At 41.3% G+C, this 19,167-nt stretch overlaps 1 protein-coding gene across 1 annotated transcript in view; it reads left to right on the forward strand.

Annotated features, from left to right (window-relative positions):
• Nucleotides 1–669: 669 nt before the first annotated feature.
• Nucleotides 670–19,167, forward strand: part of LOC135552136 (ATP-binding cassette sub-family C member 12-like) — a 75,631-nt gene continuing 57,133 nt past the window's right edge. The window contains exon 1 of the mRNA XM_064983569.1: nucleotides 670–939. The gene's annotated coding sequence lies outside the window, so the exon portion shown is untranslated. The remainder of the gene's footprint in view (nucleotides 940–19,167) is intronic.

Here is a 19,167-nt window from a genome sequence, read left to right on the forward strand (position 1 = left end):
TACCCACAACTAACAGTGGGAAAACAGGCTGCCTAAGTATGGTTCCCAATCAGAGACAACAACTACCCACAACTAACAGTGGGAAAACAGGCTGCCTAAGTATGGTTCCCAATCAGAGACAACAACTACCCACAACTAACAGTGGGAAAACAGGCTGCCTAAGTATGGTTCCCAATCAGAGACAACAACTACCCACAACTAACAGTGGGAAAACAGGCTGCCTAAGTATGGTTCCCAATCAGAGACAACAACTACCCACAACTAACAGTGGGAAAACAGGCTGCCTAAGTATGGTTCCCAATCAGAGACAACAACTACCCACAACTAACAGTGGGAAAACAGGCTGCCTAAGTATGGTTCCCAATCAGAAACAACGATAGACAGCTGTCCTTGATTGAGAACCATACCCGGCCAAACACATAGAAATACACAACCTAGACATACAAACATAGAATGCCCACCCACAAAAAATAGAAACATACAAAGCAATCTACGGTCAGTGCGTGACACACACTTAAGACAGGAAGTTGACCTTGGTGAGGGTACAGTCCAGAGTGTCTCTGTTTTCCCTCTATAATCAGCACCACAGAGATTTAATATTACAGCAGGAAGTGTCCTGCTACTGGTTAGATATTTACTCTGATATTGTTCTGTTTAAAAAATAAAAAACAATCCCTGAAGGTAGCAGGAATATATGAGAAGGAGAGAGAGAGAGAGAGAGAGAGAGAGAGAGAGACAGAGAGACAGAGAGACAGAGAGACAGAGAGACAGAGAGACAGAGAGACAGAGAGAGAGAGAGAGAGACAGAGAGAGAGAGAGAGAGCGAGACAGAGGGACAGAGAGAGAGACAGAGAGAACAACTCTTCAGAGGGCTCAGTCAGGTTGTACGGAGCACGAACTGCTTCCAAAAAGGGTTGTTTCTACACGGACACGTTTGGGGTAATGTCTTGAATTTCCTTCCTGTATTTACATCTTGTCAGTTTGCATATGTACAGCGGTAAATGTTTTTGTCAGTGTTTTAGGAGAACTTGAATACAGTAAACATCGACAGGCAGCATAGAGCATTGTGACATTTTTCACAGGAATTAATGGCTCTATATAGAACCATAGATTTTGTAGCTCTTTATGTGTAATGGAAATATTGTGTTACTATCTATACAGACAGAACATATTCTGGTCCTGTTGTTTAGTGTTTCAGGACGTACTACTATCTATACAGACAGAACATATTCTGGTCCTGTTGTTTAGTGTTTCAGGACGTGCTACTATCTATACAGACAGAACATATTCTGGTCCTGTTGTTTAGTGTTTCAGGACGTGCTACTATCTATACAGACAGAACATATTCTGGTCCTGTTGTTTAGTGTTTCAGGACGTGTTACTATCTATACAGACAGAACATATTCTGGTCCTGTTGTTTAGTGTTTCAGGACGTGTTACTATCTATACAGACAGAACATATTCTGGTCCTGTTGTTTAGTGTTTCAGGACGTACTACTATCTATACAGACAGAACATATTCTGGTCCTGTTGTTTAGTGTTTCAGGACGTGCTACTATCTATACAGACAGAACATATTCTGGTCCTGTTGTTTAGTGTTTCAGGACGTGTTACTATCTATACAGACAGAACATATTCTGGTCCTGTTGTTTAGTGTTTCAGGACGCGCTACTATCTATACAGACAGCAGACAGAACATATTCTGGTCCTGTTGTTTAGTGTTTCAGGACGTGCTACTATCTATACAGACAGAACATATTCTGGTCCTGTTGTTTAGTGTTTCAGGACGTGCTACTATCTATACAGACAGCAGACAGAACATATTCTGGTCCTGTTGTTTAGTGTTTCAGGGCGTGCTACTATCTATACAGACAGAACATATTCTGGTCCTGTTGTTTAGTGTTTCAGGACGTGTTACTATCTATACAGACAGAACATATTCTGGTCCTGTTGTTTAGTGTTTCAGGACGTGTTACTATCTATACAGACAGAACATATTCTGGTCCTGTTGTTTAGTGTTTCAGGACGTGTTACTATCTATACAGACAGAACATATTCTGGTCCTGTTGTTTAGTGTTTCAGGACGTGCTACTATCTATACAGACAGAACATATTCTGGTCCTGTTGTTTAGTGTTTCAGGACGTGCTACTATCTATACAGACAGAACATATTCTGGTCCTGTTGTTTAGTGTTTCAGGACGTGTTACTATCTATACAGACAGAACATATTCTGGTCCTGTTGTTTAGTGTTTCAGGACGTGTTACTATCTATACAGACAGAACATATTCTGGTCCTGTTGTTTAGTGTTTCAGGACGTGCTACTATCTATACAGACAGAACATATTCTGGTCCTGTTGTTTAGTGTTTCAGGTCGTGTTACTATCTATACAGACAGAACATATTCTGGTCCTGTTGTTTAGTGTTTCAGGGCGTGCTACTATCTATACAGACAGAACATATTCTGGTCCTGTTGTTTAGTGTTTCAGGGCGTGCTACTATCTATACAGACAGAACATATTCTGGTCCTGTTGTTTAGTGTTTCAGGACGTGCTACTATCTATACAGACAGAACATATTCTGGTCCTGTTGTTTAGTGTTTCAGGACGTGTTACTATCTATACAGACAGAACATATTCTGGTCCTGTTGTTTAGTGTTTCAGGACGTGTTACTATCTATACAGACAGAACATATTCTGGTCCTGTTGTTTAGTGTTTCAGGACGTGCTACTATCTATACAGACACAACATATTCTGGTCCTGTTGTTTAGTGTTTCAGGACGTGCTACTATCTATACAGACAGAACATATTCTGGTCCTGTTGTTTAGTGTTTCAGGACGTGCTACTATCTATACAGACAGAACATATTCTGGTCCTGTTGTTTAGTGTTTCAGGACGTGCTACTATCTATACAGACAGAACATATTCTGGTCCTGTTGTTTAGTGTTTCAGGACGTGTTACTATCTATACAGACAGAACATATTCTGGTCCTGTTGTTTAGTGTTTCAGGACGTGTTACTATCTATACAGACAGAACATATTCTGGTCCTGTTGTTTAGTGTTTCAGGACGTACTACTATCTATACAGACAGAACATATTCTGGTCCTGTTGTTTAGTGTTTCAGGACGTACTACTATCTATACAGACAGAACATATTCTGGTCCTGTTGTTTAGTGTTTCAGGACGTGCTACTATCTATACAGACAGAACATATTCTGGTCCTGTTGTTTAGTGTTTCAGGACGTGCTACTATCTATACAGACAGAACATATTCTGGTCCTGTTGTTTAGTGTTTCAGGACGTGTTACTATCTATACAGACAGAACATATTCTGGTCCTGTTGTTTAGTGTTTCAGGACGTACTACTATCTATACAGACAGAACATATTCTGGTCCTGTTGTTTAGTGTTTCAGGACGTGCTACTATCTATACAGACAGAACATATTCTGGTCCTGTTGTTTAGTGTTTCAGGACGTGCTACTATCTATACAGAAAGAACATATTCTGGTCCTGTTGTTTAGTGTTTCAGGACGTGTTACTATCTATACAGACAGAACATATTCTGGTCCTGTTGTTTAGTGTTTCAGGACGTCCTACTATCTATACAGAGAGCAAACAGAACATATTCTGGTCCTGTTGTTTAGTGTTTCAGGACGTGCTACTATCTATACAGACACAACATATTCTGGTCCTGTTGTTTAGTGTTTCAGGACGTACTACTATCTATACAGACAGAACATATTCTGGTCCTGTTGTTTAGTGTTTCAGGTCGTACTACTATCTATACAGACAGAACATATTCTGGTCCTGTTGTTTAGTGTTTCAGGACGTGTTACTATCTATACAGACAGAACATATTCTGGTCCTGTTGTTTAGTGTTTCAGGACGTGTTACTATCTATACAGACAGAACATATTCTGGTCCTGTTGTTTAGTGTTTCAGGACGTACTACTATCTATACAGACAGAACATATTCTGGTCCTGTTGTTTAGTGTTTCAGGACGTGTTACTATCTATACAGACAGAACATATTCTGGTCCTGTTGTTGAGTGTTTCAGGGCGTGTTACTATCTATACAGACAGAACATATTCTGGTCCTGTTGTTCAGTGTTTCAGGACGTACTACTATCTATACAGACAGAACATATTCTGGTCCTGTTGTTGAGTGTTTCAGGGCGTGTTACTATCTATACAGACAGAACATATTCTGGTCCTGTTGTTTAGTGTTTCAGGACGTACTACTATCTATACAGACAGAACATATTCTGGTCCTGTTGTTTAGTGTTTCAGGACGTGTTACTATCTATACAGACAGAACATATTCTGGTCCTGTTGTTTAGTGTTTCAGGACGTGCTACTATCTATACAGACAGAACATATTCTGGTCCTGTTGTTTAGTGTTTCAGGACGTACTACTATCTATACAGACAGAACATATTCTGGTCCTGTTGTTTAGTGTTTCAGGACGTGTTACTATCTATACAGACAGAACATATTCTGGTCCTGTTGTTTAGTGTTTCAGGACGTGCTACTATCTATACAGACAGAACATATTCTGGTCCTGTTGTTTAGTGTTTCAGGACGTACTACTATCTATACAGACAGAACATAGTCTGGTCCTGTTGTTTAGTGTTTCAGGACGTGTTACTATCTATACAGACAGAACATATTCTGGTCCTGTTGTTTTAGTGTTTCAGGACGTGTTACTATCTATACAGACAGAACATATTCTGGTCCTGTTGTTTAGTGTTTCAGGACGTGCTACTATCTATACAGAAAGAACATATTCTGGTCCTGTTGTTTAGTGTTTCAGGACGTGTTACTATCTATACAGACAGAACATATTCTGGTCCTGTTGTTTAGTGTTTCAGGACGTCCTACTATCTATACAGAGAGCAAACAGAACATATTCTGGTCCTGTTGTTTAGTGTTTCAGGACGTGCTACTATCTATACAGACACAACATATTCTGGTCCTGTTGTTTAGTGTTTCAGGACGTACTACTATCTATACAGACAGAACATATTCTGGTCCTGTTGTTTAGTGTTTCAGGTCGTACTACTATCTATACAGACAGAACATATTCTGGTCCTGTTGTTTAGTGTTTCAGGACGTGTTACTATCTATACAGACAGAACATATTCTGGTCCTGTTGTTTAGTGTTTCAGGACGTGTTACTATCTATACAGACAGAACATATTCTGGTCCTGTTGTTTAGTGTTTCAGGACGTACTACTATCTATACAGACAGAACATATTCTGGTCCTGTTGTTTAGTGTTTCAGGACGTGTTACTATCTATACAGACAGAACATATTCTGGTCCTGTTGTTGAGTGTTTCAGGGCGTGTTACTATCTATACAGACAGAACATATTCTGGTCCTGTTGTTCAGTGTTTCAGGACGTACTACTATCTATACAGACAGAACATATTCTGGTCCTGTTGTTGAGTGTTTCAGGGCGTGTTACTATCTATACAGACAGAACATATTCTGGTCCTGTTGTTTAGTGTTTCAGGACGTACTACTATCTATACAGACAGAACATATTCTGGTCCTGTTGTTTAGTGTTTCAGGACGTGTTACTATCTATACAGACAGAACATATTCTGGTCCTGTTGTTTAGTGTTTCAGGACGTCCTACTATCTATACAGAGAGCAAACAGAACATATTCTGGTCCTGTTGTTTAGTGTTTCAGGACGTGCTACTATCTATACAGACACAACATATTCTGGTCCTGTTGTTTAGTGTTTCAGGACGTGTTACTATCTATACAGACAGAACATATTCTGGTCCTGTTGTTTAGTGTTTCAGGACGTGCTACTATCTATACAGACAGAACATATTCTGGTCCTGTTGTTTAGTGTTTCAGGACGTGCTACTATCTATACAGACAGAACATATTCTGGTCCTGTTGTTTAGTGTTTCAGGACGTACTACTATCTATACAGACAGAACATAGTCTGGTCCTGTTGTTTAGTGTTTCAGGACGTACTACTATCTATACAGACAGAACATAGTCTGGTCCTGTTGTTTAGTGTTTCAGGACGTGTTACTATCTATACAGACAGAACATATTCTGGTCCTGTTGTTTAGTGTTTCAGGACGTGTTACTATCTATACAGACAGAACATATTCTGGTCCTGTTGTTTAGTGTTTCAGGACGTGTTACTATCTATACAGACAGAACATATTCTGGTCCTGTTGTTTAGTGTTTCAGGACGTGTTACTATCTATACAGACAGAACATAGTCTGGTCCTGTTGTTTAGTGTTTCAGGACGTGTTACTATCTATACAGACAGGACATCTCCACCCTCCCAGAGTCTTCCTGTAGAGTATTTCTATAGAGTCTTTCTGTAGAGTATTTCTGTAGAGTATTTCTATAGAGTATTTTTATAGTGTATTTCTATAGAGTATTTCTGTATATCTTTCTAATAGTAGTTTAGTTGTGATGAGAAACAGATTGGTTCCTCAGGGTTTCCTCTCGTCACGTGATTCTCATTCAGCTGCTTAGTGTTTCCCTTTCTGTTCTCTGTCCCATGTGGATGATGTCACTGTTCATCTGGTCCTTAGTGTTTCCCATTCTGTTCTCTGTCCCATGTGGATGATGTCACTGTTCATCTGGTCCTTAGTGTTTCCCATTCTGTTCTCTGTCCCATGTGGATGATGTCACTGTTCATCTGGTCCTTAATGTTTCCCTTTCTGTTCTCTGTCCCATGTGGATGATGTCACTGTTCATTTGGTCCTTAGTGTTTCCCATTCTGTTCTCTGTCCCATGTGGATGATGTCACTGTTCATCTGGTCCTTTGTGTTCATTTTGTTGTCTTTTTAAAAAAATCTGCAAGAATAATGACATGTTATAATTATGTCTCTGTGTGAACAATACAGACAAGAGAGGAAGAGATGGCCTTTGTTTCTCTGAGTGGTGGTTTGAAAATCAAGTTGAGTCTCTGTCGCAGTTTTCATTGTGTTTCAGCAGAACATTCTAGAACGTTCTGTGAACATGGAGCAGCGATATGGATATATGGTGAAAGCAAGATAGCGATTAAATACATTAGAAAATAAGTTATGGAAGACCAAAACACTAAAGTGAAAAGATAGCGCAGAACTAAACAGGAAAAGGAGCTCACTGAAGCTATACAGCTCAGTTCCGTTATATGCTGTTATATGCCAATAAACACTGCCCCCTGGTGGACAAAGGTGGTTATAGATTAAAAACATGTATTGCAATAACTATTGTCCAGTAAAGTGACAGTAACACAGCAGGATGTCATAAAATGACTTTCTTGTTGATTTGATCAATAAAACCAATATTTGTTCCTGTTCCTCTTAGTCTACAATTCCTTCCCCCTGGGCAAAAACTGGTTGAATCAACGTTATCTCCACGTCATTTCAACCAAAACCAATCTGTGTGATGAAGTTGAATCAACGTTAATCTCCACGTCATTTCAACCAAAACCAATCTGTGTGATGAAGTTGAATCAACGTGGAAAATATGATTGGATTTGAGAAAAATTACCGATTTCGTTACATTATCTTACCCAAACCAGACATGATATGGTTGTGTTACATTATCTTACCCAAACCAGACATGATATGGTTGTGTTACATTATCTTACCCAAACCAGACATGATATGGTTGTGTTACATTATCTTACCCAAACCAGACATGATGTGGTTACATTATCTTACCCAAACCAGACATGATATGGTTGTGTTACATTATCTTACCCAAACCAGACATGATGTGGTTACATTATCTTACCCAAACCAGACATGATATGGTTGTGTTACATTATCTTACCCAAACCAGACATGATGTGGTTACATTATCTTACCCAAACCAGACATGATGTGGTTACATTATCTTACCCAAACCAGACATGATGTGGTTACATTATCTTACCCAAACCAGATATGATGTGGTTGCTATGAAATAACACACATGGAATCATGTAGTAACCAAAAAAGTGTTATTCAAAGTTGCCACCCTTTGCCTTGATGACAGCTTTGCACACTCTTGGTATTCTCTCAACCAGCTTCACCTGGAATGCTTTTTCAAAGGTGTTGAAGGAGTTCCCACATATGCTGAGCTCTAGTTGGCTGCTTTTCTAACTCATCCTAAACCTAAATCTCAATTGGGTTGAGGTCAGGTGATTGTGGAGGCCAGGTCATCTGATGCAGCACTCCTTCACTCTCCTTCTTGGTAAAATAGCCCTTACACAGCCTGGAGGTGTGTTGGGTCATTTTCCTGATGGAAAACACATCATAGTCCCATTAAGTGCAAACCAGATGGGATGGCGTATCGTATCATGGTGGTCCTCATGGTGGTCCTCATGGTGGTCCTGGTCCTCATGGTGGTCCTGGTCCTCATGGTGGTCCTCATGGTGGTCCTGGTCCTCATGATGGTCCTCATGGTGGTCCTGGTCCTCATGGTGGTTCTGGTCCTCATGGTGGTCCTCATGGTGGTCCTCATGGTGGTCCTCATGGTGGTCCTCATAGTGGTCCTCATGGTGGTCCTAATGGTGGTCCTCATTACATTTACATTTACATTTAAGTCATTTAGCAGACGCTCTTATCCAGAGCGACTTACAAATTGGTGAATTCACCTTCTGACATCCAGTGGAACAGCCACTTTACAATAGTGCATCTAAATCATTTAAGGGGGGGTGAGAAGGATTACTTTATCCTATCCTAGGTATTCCTTGAAGAGGTGGGGTTTCAGGTGTCTCCGGAAGGTGGTGATTGACTCCGCTGTCCATGGTGGTCCTCATAGTGGTCCTCATGGTGGTCCTCATGGTGGGCCTCATGGTGGTCCTCATGGTGGTCCTCATGGTGGTCCTGGTCCTCATGGTGGTCCTCATGGTGGTCCTCATGGTGGGCCTCATGGTGGTCCTCATGGTGGTCCTCATGGTGGGCCTCATGGTGGGCCTCATGGTGGTCCTCATGGTGGTCCTCATGGTGGGCCTCATGATGGTCCTCATGGTGGTCCTCATGGTGGGCCTCATGAGAGACAGTTTCATCACAGCGCTTGATGGTTTTTGCGACTGACCTTCATGTCGTTTCTCTTCGCTCATTTCAAGAGTGTGCAAAGAGTGGCTCCTTTGAAGAATCTAGAATATAAAACATATTTAGATTTGTTTAACACGTTTTTGGTTACTAAACGATTCCATGTGTTTTATTTCATAGTGTTGATGTCTTCACTATTATTCTATAAGGTAGAAAATAGTCAAAAAATAAAGAAAAACTCTGGAATGAGAAGATTTGTACTAACATTTTAATGGTACTGTACCTTGAAACACACACACACACACACACACGCACACTCACACACACACTCACACACACACACACACACACTGAATTTCTGTGTTATTTCAGTGTTTCCACCTTTGTAACACTGACTCTGGAAAATAATGAAGAATGCAAAGTCACCGTTATAAACTCAGTGTTGTCGTCATCGCCGTGCTCCCTCTCACCTACCTTTTTTATTTTACTGTCGCTCATTTGTCTCTTTCAAGTCGTTACTGCTCTGTGAATGTTTGACTCAACGTTAACTTTGACAAATTGAATCATGTGCTGTCAGTGAGTGAAGACTTTGACACAGAGACAGTGGTGTTGACTCTACTCTCACTCTATAACCTATTGATGTCAGAGTGGTGTGTATAGGTGGCAGGAAGTCACTCTACAACCTATTGATGTCAGAGTGGTGTTGACTCTACTCTCACTCTATAACCTATTGATGTCAGAGTGGTGTTGACTCTACTCTCACTCTATAACCTATTGATGTCAGAGTGGTGTGTGTAGGTGGCAGGGAAGTCCATCTATAACCTATTGATGTCAGAGTGGTGTTGACTCTACTCTCACTCTATAACCTATTGATGTCAGAGTGGTGTTGACTCTACTCTCACTCTATAACCTATTGATGTCAGAGTGGTGTTGACTCTACTCTCACTCTATAACCTATTGATGTCAGAGTGGTGTTGACTCTACTCTCACTCTATAACCTATTGATGTCAGAGTGGTGTGTGTAGGTGGCAGGGAAGTCCATCTATAACCTATTGATGTCAGAGTGGTGTTGACTCTACTCTCACTCTATAACCTATTGATGTCAGAGTGGTGTTGACTCTACTCTCACTCTATAACCTATTGATGTCAGAGTGGTGTTGACTCTACTCTCACTCTATAACCTATTGATGTCAGAGTGGTGTTGACTCTACTCTCACTCTATAACCTATTGATGTCAGAGTGGTGTTGACTCTACTCTCACTCTATAACCTATTGATGTCAGAGTGGTGTTGACTCTACTCTCACTCTATAACCTATTGATGTCAGAGTGGTGTGTTTAGGTGGCAGGGAAGTCCCTCTATTCCCTATTGATGTCAGAGTGGTGTTGACTCTACTCTCACTCTATAACCTATTGATGTCAGAGTGGTGTTGACTCTACTCTCACTCTATAACCTATTGATGTCAGAGTGGTGTTGACTCTACTCTCACTCTATAACCTATTGATGTCAGAGTGGTGTTGACTCTACTCTCACTCTATAACGTATTGATGTCAGAGTGGTGTGTTTAGGTGGCAGGGAAGTCCATCTATAACCTATTGATGTCAGAGTGGTGTTGACTCTACTCTCACTCTATAACCTATTGATGTCAGAGTGGTGTGTGTAGGTGGCAGGAAGTCCCTCTATAACCTATTGGTGTCAGAGTGGTGTTGACTCTACTCTCACTCTATAACCTATTGATGTCAGAGTGGTGTTGACTCTACTCTCACTCTATAACCTATTGATGTCAGAGTGGTGTTGACTCTACTCTCACTCTATAACCTATTGATGTCAGAGTGGTGTTGACTCTACTCTCACTCTATAACCTATTGATGTCAGAGTGGTGTTGACTCTACTCTCACTCTATAACCTATTGATGTCAGAGTGGTGTTGACTCTACTCTCACTCTATAACCTATTGATGTCAGAGTGGTGTTGACTCTACTCTCACTCTATAACCCATGATGTCAGAGTGGTGTTGACTCTACTCTCCCTCTATAACCTATTGATGTCAGAGTGGTGTTGACTCTACTCTCACTCTATAACCTATTGATGTCAGAGTGGTGTTGACTCTACTCTCACTCTATAACCTATTGATGTCAGAGTGGTGTTGACTCTACTCTCACTCTATAACCTATTGATGTCAGATTGGTGTTGACTCTACTCTCACTCTATAACCTATTGATGTCAGAGTGGTGTTGACTCTACTCTCACTCTATAACCTATTGATGTCAGAGTGGTGTTGACTCTACTCTCACTCTATAACCTATTGATGTCAGAGTGGTGTTGACTCTACTCTCACTCTATAACCCATGATGTCAGAGTGGTGTTGACTCTACTCTCACTCTATAACCTATTGATGTCAGAGTGGTGTTGACTCTACTCTCACTCTATAACCTATTGATGTCAGAGTGGTGTGTTTAGGTGGCAGGAAGCCCCTCTATAACCTATTGATGTCAGAGTGGTGTTGACTCTACTCTCCCTCTATAACCTATTGATGTCAGAGTGGTGTTGACTCTACTCTCACTCTATAACGTATTGATGTCAGAGTGGTGTGTTTAGGTGGCAGGGAAGTCCATCTATAACCTATTGATGTCAGAGTGGTGTTGACTCTACTCTCACTCTATAACCTATTGATGTCAGAGTGGTGTTGACTCTACTCTCACTCTATAACCTATTGATGTCAGAGTGGTGTTGACTCTACTCTCACTCTATAACCTATTGATGTCAGAGTGGTGTGTTTAGGTGGCAGGGAAGTCCCTCTATAACCTATTGATGTCAGAGTGGTGTGTTTAGGTGGCAGTGAAGTCCCTCTATAACCTATTGATGTCAGAGTGGTGTTGACTCTACTCTCACTCTATAACCTATTGATGTCAGAGTGGTGTTGACTCTACTCTCACTCTATAACCTATTGATGTCAGAGTGGTGTTGACTCTACTCTCACTCTATAACCTATTGATGTCAGAGTGGTGTTGACTCTACTCTCACTCTATAACCTATTGATGTCAGAGTGGTGTGTGTAGGTGGCAGGGAAGTCCATCTATAACCTATTGATGTCAGAGTGGTGTTGACTCTACTCTCACTCTATAACCTATTGATGTCAGAGTGGTGTTGACTCTACTCTCACTCTATAACCTATTGATGTCAGAGTGGTGTTGACTCTACTCTCACTCTATAACCTATTGATGTCAGAGTGGTGTTGACTCTACTCTCACTCTATAACCTATTGATGTCAGAGTGGTGTGTGTAGGTGGCAGGAAGTCCATCTATAACCTATTGATGTCAGAGTGGTGTTGACTCTACTCTCACTCTATAACCTATTGATGTCAGAGTGGTGTTGACTCTACTCTCACTCTATAACCTATTGATGTCAGAGTGGTGTTGACTCTACTCTCACTCTATAACCTATTGATGTCAGAGTGGTGTTGACTCTACTCTCACTCTATAACCTATTGATGTCAGAGTGGTGTTGACTCTACTCTCACTCTATAACCTATTGATGTCAGAGTGGTGTTGACTCTACTCTCACTCTATAACCTATTGATGTCAGAGTGGTGTGTTTAGGTGGCAGGGAAGTCCCTCTATTCCCTATTGATGTCAGAGTGGTGTTGACTCTACTCTCACTCTATAACCTATTGATGTCAGAGTGGTGTTGACTCTACTCTCACTCTATAACCTATTGATGTCAGAGTGGTGTTGACTCTACTCTCACTCTATAACCTATTGATGTCAGAGTGGTGTTGACTCTACTCTCACTCTATAACGTATTGATGTCAGAGTGGTGTGTTTAGGTGGCAGGGAAGTCCATCTATAACCTATTGATGTCAGAGTGGTGTTGACTCTACTCTCACTCTATAACCTATTGATGTCAGAGTGGTGTGTGTAGGTGGCAGGGAAGTCCCTCTATAACCTATTGGTGTCAGAGTGGTGTTGACTCTACTCTCACTCTATAACCTATTGATGTCAGAGTGGTGTTGACTCTACTCTCACTCTATAACCTATTGATGTCAGAGTGGTGTTGACTCTACTCTCACTCTATAACCTATTGATGTCAGAGTGGTGTTGACTCTACTCTCACTCTATAACCTATTGATGTCAGAGTGGTGTTGACTCTACTCTCACTCTATAACCTATTGATGTCAGAGTGGTGTTGACTCTACTCTCACTCTATAACCTATTGATGTCAGAGTGGTGTTGACTCTACTCTCACTCTATAACCCATGATGTCAGAGTGGTGTTGACTCTACTCTCACTCTATAACCTATTGATGTCAGAGTGGTGTTGACTCTACTCTCACTCTATAACCTATTGATGTCAGAGTGGTGTTGACTCTACTCTCACTCTATAACCTATTGATGTCAGAGTGGTGTTGACTCTACTCTCACTCTATAACCTATTGATGTCAGATTGGTGTTGACTCTACTCTCACTCTATAACCTATTGATGTCAGAGTGGTGTTGACTCTACTCTCACTCTATAACCTATTGATGTCAGAGTGGTGTTGACTCTACTCTCACTCTATAACCTATTGATGTCAGAGTGGTGTTGACTCTACTCTCACTCTATAACCCATGATGTCAGAGTGGTGTTGACTCTACTCTCACTCTATAACCTATTGATGTCAGAGTGGTGTTGACTCTACTCTCACTCTATAACCTATTGATGTCAGAGTGGTGTGTTTAGGTGGCAGGAAGCCCCTCTATAACCTATTGATGTCAGAGTGGTGTTGACTCTACTCTCCCTCTATAACCTATTGATGTCAGAGTGGTGTTGACTCTACTCTCACTCTATAACGTATTGATGTCAGAGTGGTGTGTTTAGGTGGCAGGGAAGTCCATCTATAACCTATTGATGTCAGAGTGGTGTTGACTCTACTCTCACTCTATAACCTATTGATGTCAGAGTGGTGTTGACTCTACTCTCACTCTATAACCTATTGATGTCAGAGTGGTGTTGACTCTACTCTCACTCTATAACCTATTGATGTCAGAGTGGTGTGTTTAGGTGGCAGGGAAGTCCCTCTATAACCTATTGATGTCAGAGTGGTGTGTTTAGGTGGCAGTGAAGTCCCTCTATAACCTATTGATGTCAGAGTGGTGTTGACTCTACTCTCACTCTATAACCTATTGATGTCAGAGTGGTGTTGACTCTACTCTCACTCTATAACCTATTGATGTCAGAGTGGTGTTGACTCTACTCTCACTCTATAACCTATTGATGTCAGAGTGGTGTTGACTCTACTCTCACTCTATAACCTATTGATGTCAGAGTGGTGTGTGTAGGTGGCAGGGAAGTCCATCTATAACCTATTGATGTCAGAGTGGTGTTGACTCTACTCTCACTCTATAACCTATTGATGTCAGAGTGGTGTGTTTAGGTGGCAGGGAAGTCCCTCTATAACCTATTGATGTCAGAGTGGTGTTGACTCTACTCTCACTCTATAACCTATTGATGTCAGAGTGGTGTGTTTAGGTGGCAGGGAAGCCCCTCTATAACCCATGATGTCAGAGTGGTGTTGACTCTACTCTCACTCTATAACCTATTGATGTCAGAGTGGTGTTGACTCTACTCTCACTCTATAACCTATTGATGTCAGAGTGGTGTGTTTAGGTGGCAGTGAAGTCCCTCTATAACCTATTGATGTCAGAGTGGTGTTGACTCTACTCTCACTCTATAACCTATTGATGTCAGAGTGGTGTGTTTAGGTGGCAGGGAAGTCCATCTATAACCTATTGATGTCAGAGTGGTGTTGACTCTACTCTCACTCTATAACCTATTGATGTCAGAGTGGTGTGTTTAGGTGGCAGGGAAGTCCCTCTATAACCTATTGATGTCAGAGTGGTGTTGACTCTACTCTCACTCTATAACCTATTGATGTCAGAGTGGTGTTGACTCTACTCTCACTCTATAACCTATTGATGTCAGAGTGGTGTTGACTCTACTCTCACTCTATAACCTATTGATGTCAGAGTGGTGTGTTTAGGTGGTGGGGAAGCCCCTCTATAACCTATTGATGTCAGAGTGGTGTGGTGCCTTTCTATATATTCACTATTTTTTATCCTGGGCCCTGGGCAGCTTGTTCCCTATATATAGTGCACTATTTTTTAACCTGGGCCCTAGGCAGTATGTTCCCTATATATAGTGCACTATTTTTTAACCTGGGCCCTGGGTAGCCTGTTCCCTATATATAGTGCACTATTTTTAACCTTGGCCCTAGGCAGTATGTTCCCTATATATAGTGCACTATTTTTTAACCTGGGCCCTGGGCAGCTTGTTCCCTATATATAGTGCACTATTTTTAACCTGGGCCCTGGGCAGCATGTTCCCTATATATAGTGCACTAGTTTTAACCTGGGCCCTGGGCAGCCTGTTCCCTATATATAGTGCACTATGTTTAACCTGGGCCCTGGCCAGCCTGTTCCCTATATATAGTGCACTATTTTTAACCTGGGCCCTGGGCAGCTTGTTCCCTATATATAGTGCACTATTTTTATCCTGGGCCCTGGGCAGCTTGTTCCCTATATATAGTGCACTATTTTTAACCTGGGCCCTGGGCAGCCTGTTCCCTATATATAGTGCACTATTTTTAACCTGGGCCCTGGGCAGCCTGTTCCCTATATATAGTGCACTAGTTTTAACCTGGGCCCTGGGCAGCCTGTTCCCTATATATAGTACACTATTTTTAACCTGGGCCCTGGCCAGCCTGTTCCCTATATATAGTGCACTAGTTTTAACCTGGGCCCTGGGCAGCCTGTTCCCTATATATAGTACACTATTTTTAACCTGGGCCCTGGGCAGCATGTTCCCTATATATAGTGCACTATTTTTATCCTGGGCCCTGGGCAGCTTGTTCCCTATATATAGTGCACTATTTTTAACCTGGGCCCTGGGCAGCCTGTTCCCTATATATAGTGCACTATTTTTATCCTGGGCCCTGGGCAGCTTGTTCCCTATATATAGTGCACTATTTTTAACCTGGGCCCTGGGCAGCCTGTTCCCTATATATAGTGCATTATGTTTAACCTGGGCCCTGGGCAGCTTGTTCCCTATATATAGTGCACTATTTTTAACCTGGGCCCTGGGTAGCCTGTTCCCTATATATAGTGCACTATGTTTAACCTTGGCCCTGGGCAGCATGTTCCCTATATATAGTGCACTAGTTTTAACCTGGGCCCTGGCCAGCCTGTTCCCTATATATAGTGCACTATGTTTAACCTGGGCCCTGGCCAGCCTGTTCCCTATATATAGTGCACTATTTTTAACCTGGGCCCTGGGCAGCTTGTTCCCTATATATAGTGCATTATGTTTATCCTTGGCCCTGGGCAGCCTGTTCCCTATATATAGTGCACTATGTTTAACCTGGGCCCTGGCCAGCCTGTTCCCTATATATTGTGCACTATTTTTAACCTGGGCCCTGGGCAGCCTGTTCCCTATATATAGTGCACTATTTTTAACCTGGGCCCTGGGCAGCTTGTTCCCTATATATAGTGCACTATTTTTAACCTGGGCCCTGGGCAGCATGTTCCCTATATATAGTGCACTATTTTTAACCTGGGCCCTGGCCAGCCTGTTCCCTATATATTGTGCACTATGTTTAACCTGGGCCCTGGCCAGCCTGTTCCCTATATATAGTGCACTATGTTTAACCTGGGCCCTGGCCAGCCTGTTCCCTATATATAGTGCACTATTTTTAACCTGGGCCCTGGGCAGCCTGTTCCCTATATATAGTGCATTATGTTTATCCTTGGCCCTGGGCAGCCTGTTCCCTATATATAGTGCACTATTTTTAACCTGGGCCCTGGCCAGCCTGTTCCCTATATATAGTGCACTATGTTTAACCTGGGCCCTGGCCAGCCTGTTCCCTATATATAGTGCACTATTTTTAACCTGGGCCCTGGGCAGCCTGTTCCCTATATATAGTGCATTATGTTTATCCTTGGCCCTGGGCAGCCTGTTCCCTATCTATAGTGCACTATGTTTAACCTGGGCCCTGGCCAGCCTGTTCCCTATATATTGTGCACTATTTTTAACCTGGGCCCTGGGCAGCCTGTTCCCTATATATAGTGCACTATTTTTAACCTGGGCCCTGGGCAGCTTGTTCCCTATATATAGTGCACTATTTTTAACCTGGGCCCTGGGCAGCATGTTCCCTATATATAGTGCACTATTTTTAACCTGGGCCCTGGCCAGCCTGTTCCCTATATATAGTGCACTGTGGACTATGAATGGAATAGGTTCCACTTGGGACTCAGTCATTGTGAACCATTTCAATCTGTGGGCTGTGAGTCTGTGATGGGCACAAGCCAGGTGGGACACGTTAAAGAGGCCTGACAACTATCCTGTAGTCGTGGAACCGTCAATTATGAACGATAACCTTGCCGTGAATAAAAAAATAAAAAACGGTCATAATAATTATATTACAATTATTGTAATATGTTTATTTTAGGGAGTGTTGGGGGTGGGCGGGGGGGTCAACTTTATTTCCAAGTACATATAGTTTACTCAATAGCAGTTATTCATTTTTACGTTAAGTAGTTAATGTTGGTAGTCGTTTTACAAGCAGAACAGCAGTCAAAGCTCGATTTCCAAAAGTTCCAAGTGGTCAAAACCATTCGTTTTTTGAGCCAAGGGTGTCAACAAAGCTGTGTTATATTCATTAGGTATGTCCTAGCTACAATTCAGTAGGTATGTCCTAGCTACAATTCATTAGGTATGTCCTAGCTACAATTCAATAGGTATGACCTAGCTACAATTCAATATGTATGTCCTAGCTATAATTCATTAGGTATGACCTAGCTACAATTCAATAGGTATGACCTAGCTACAATTCAATATGTATGTCCTAGCTATAATTCAAAAGGTATGTCCTAGCTACAATTCAATAGGTATGTGTCCTAGCTACAATTCAATAGGTATGTCCTAGCTACAATTCAATAGGTATGTCCTAGCTACAATTCAATAGGTATGTCCTAGCTACAATTCAATATGTATGTCCTAGCTATAATTCATTAGGTATGTCCTAGCTACAATTCAATAGGTATGACCTAGCTACAATTCAATATGTATGTCCTAGCTATAATTCATTAGGTATGACCTAGCTACAATTCAATAGGTATGACCTAGCTACAATTCAATATGTATGTCCTAGCTATAATTCAATAGGTATGTCCTAGCTACAATTCAATAGGTATGACCTAGCTACAATTCAATAGGTATGTCCTAGCTACAATTCAATATGTATGTCCTAGCTATAATTCAATAGGTATGTCCTAGCTACAATTCAATAGGTATGTCCTAGCTATAATTCAATAGGTATGTCCGAGCTACAATTCAATAGGAATGACCTAGCTACAATTCAATAGGTATGACCTAGCTACAATTCAATAGGTATGTCCTAGCTACAATTCAATAGGTATGACCTAGCTACAATTCAATAGGTATGTCCTAGCTATAATTCAATAGGTATGTCCTAGCTACAATTCAATAGGTATGACCTAGCTACAATTCAATAGGTATGTCCTAGCTACAATTCAATAGGTATGACCTAGCTACAATTCAATAGGTATGACCTAGCTACAATTCAATAGGTATGTCCTAGCTACAATTCAATAGGTATGACCCAGCTACAATTCATTAGGTATGTCCTAGCTATAATTCAATAGGTATGTCCTAACTACAATTCAATAGGTATGACCTAGCTACAATTCATTAGGTATGTCCTAGCTACAATTCAATATGTATTATCTAGCTACAATTCAATAGGTATGACCTAGCTACAATTCATTAGGTATGTCCTAGCTACAATTCAATAGGTATGACCTAGCTACAATTCATTAGGTATGTCCTAGCTACAATTCAATAGGTATGACCTAGCTACAATTCATTAGGTATGTCCTAGCTATAATTCAATAGGTATGTCCTAGCTACAATTCAATAGGTATGACCTAGCTACAATTCATTAGGTATGTCCTAGCTATAATTCAATAGGTATGTCCTAGCTACAATTCAATAGGTATGACCTAGCTATAATTCATTAGGTATGTCCTAGCTACTAGTATTACAATATCCATGTCCATTTTGCATGACAAGGAGTCATCACCCCAAATGTTATAATCGTCACA

The sequence above is a fragment of the Oncorhynchus masou genome, chromosome 2 (assembly GCF_036934945.1).
Source record: "Oncorhynchus masou masou isolate Uvic2021 chromosome 2, UVic_Omas_1.1, whole genome shotgun sequence".
Classification (NCBI taxonomy): Eukaryota; Metazoa; Chordata; class Actinopteri; order Salmoniformes; family Salmonidae; genus Oncorhynchus; species Oncorhynchus masou.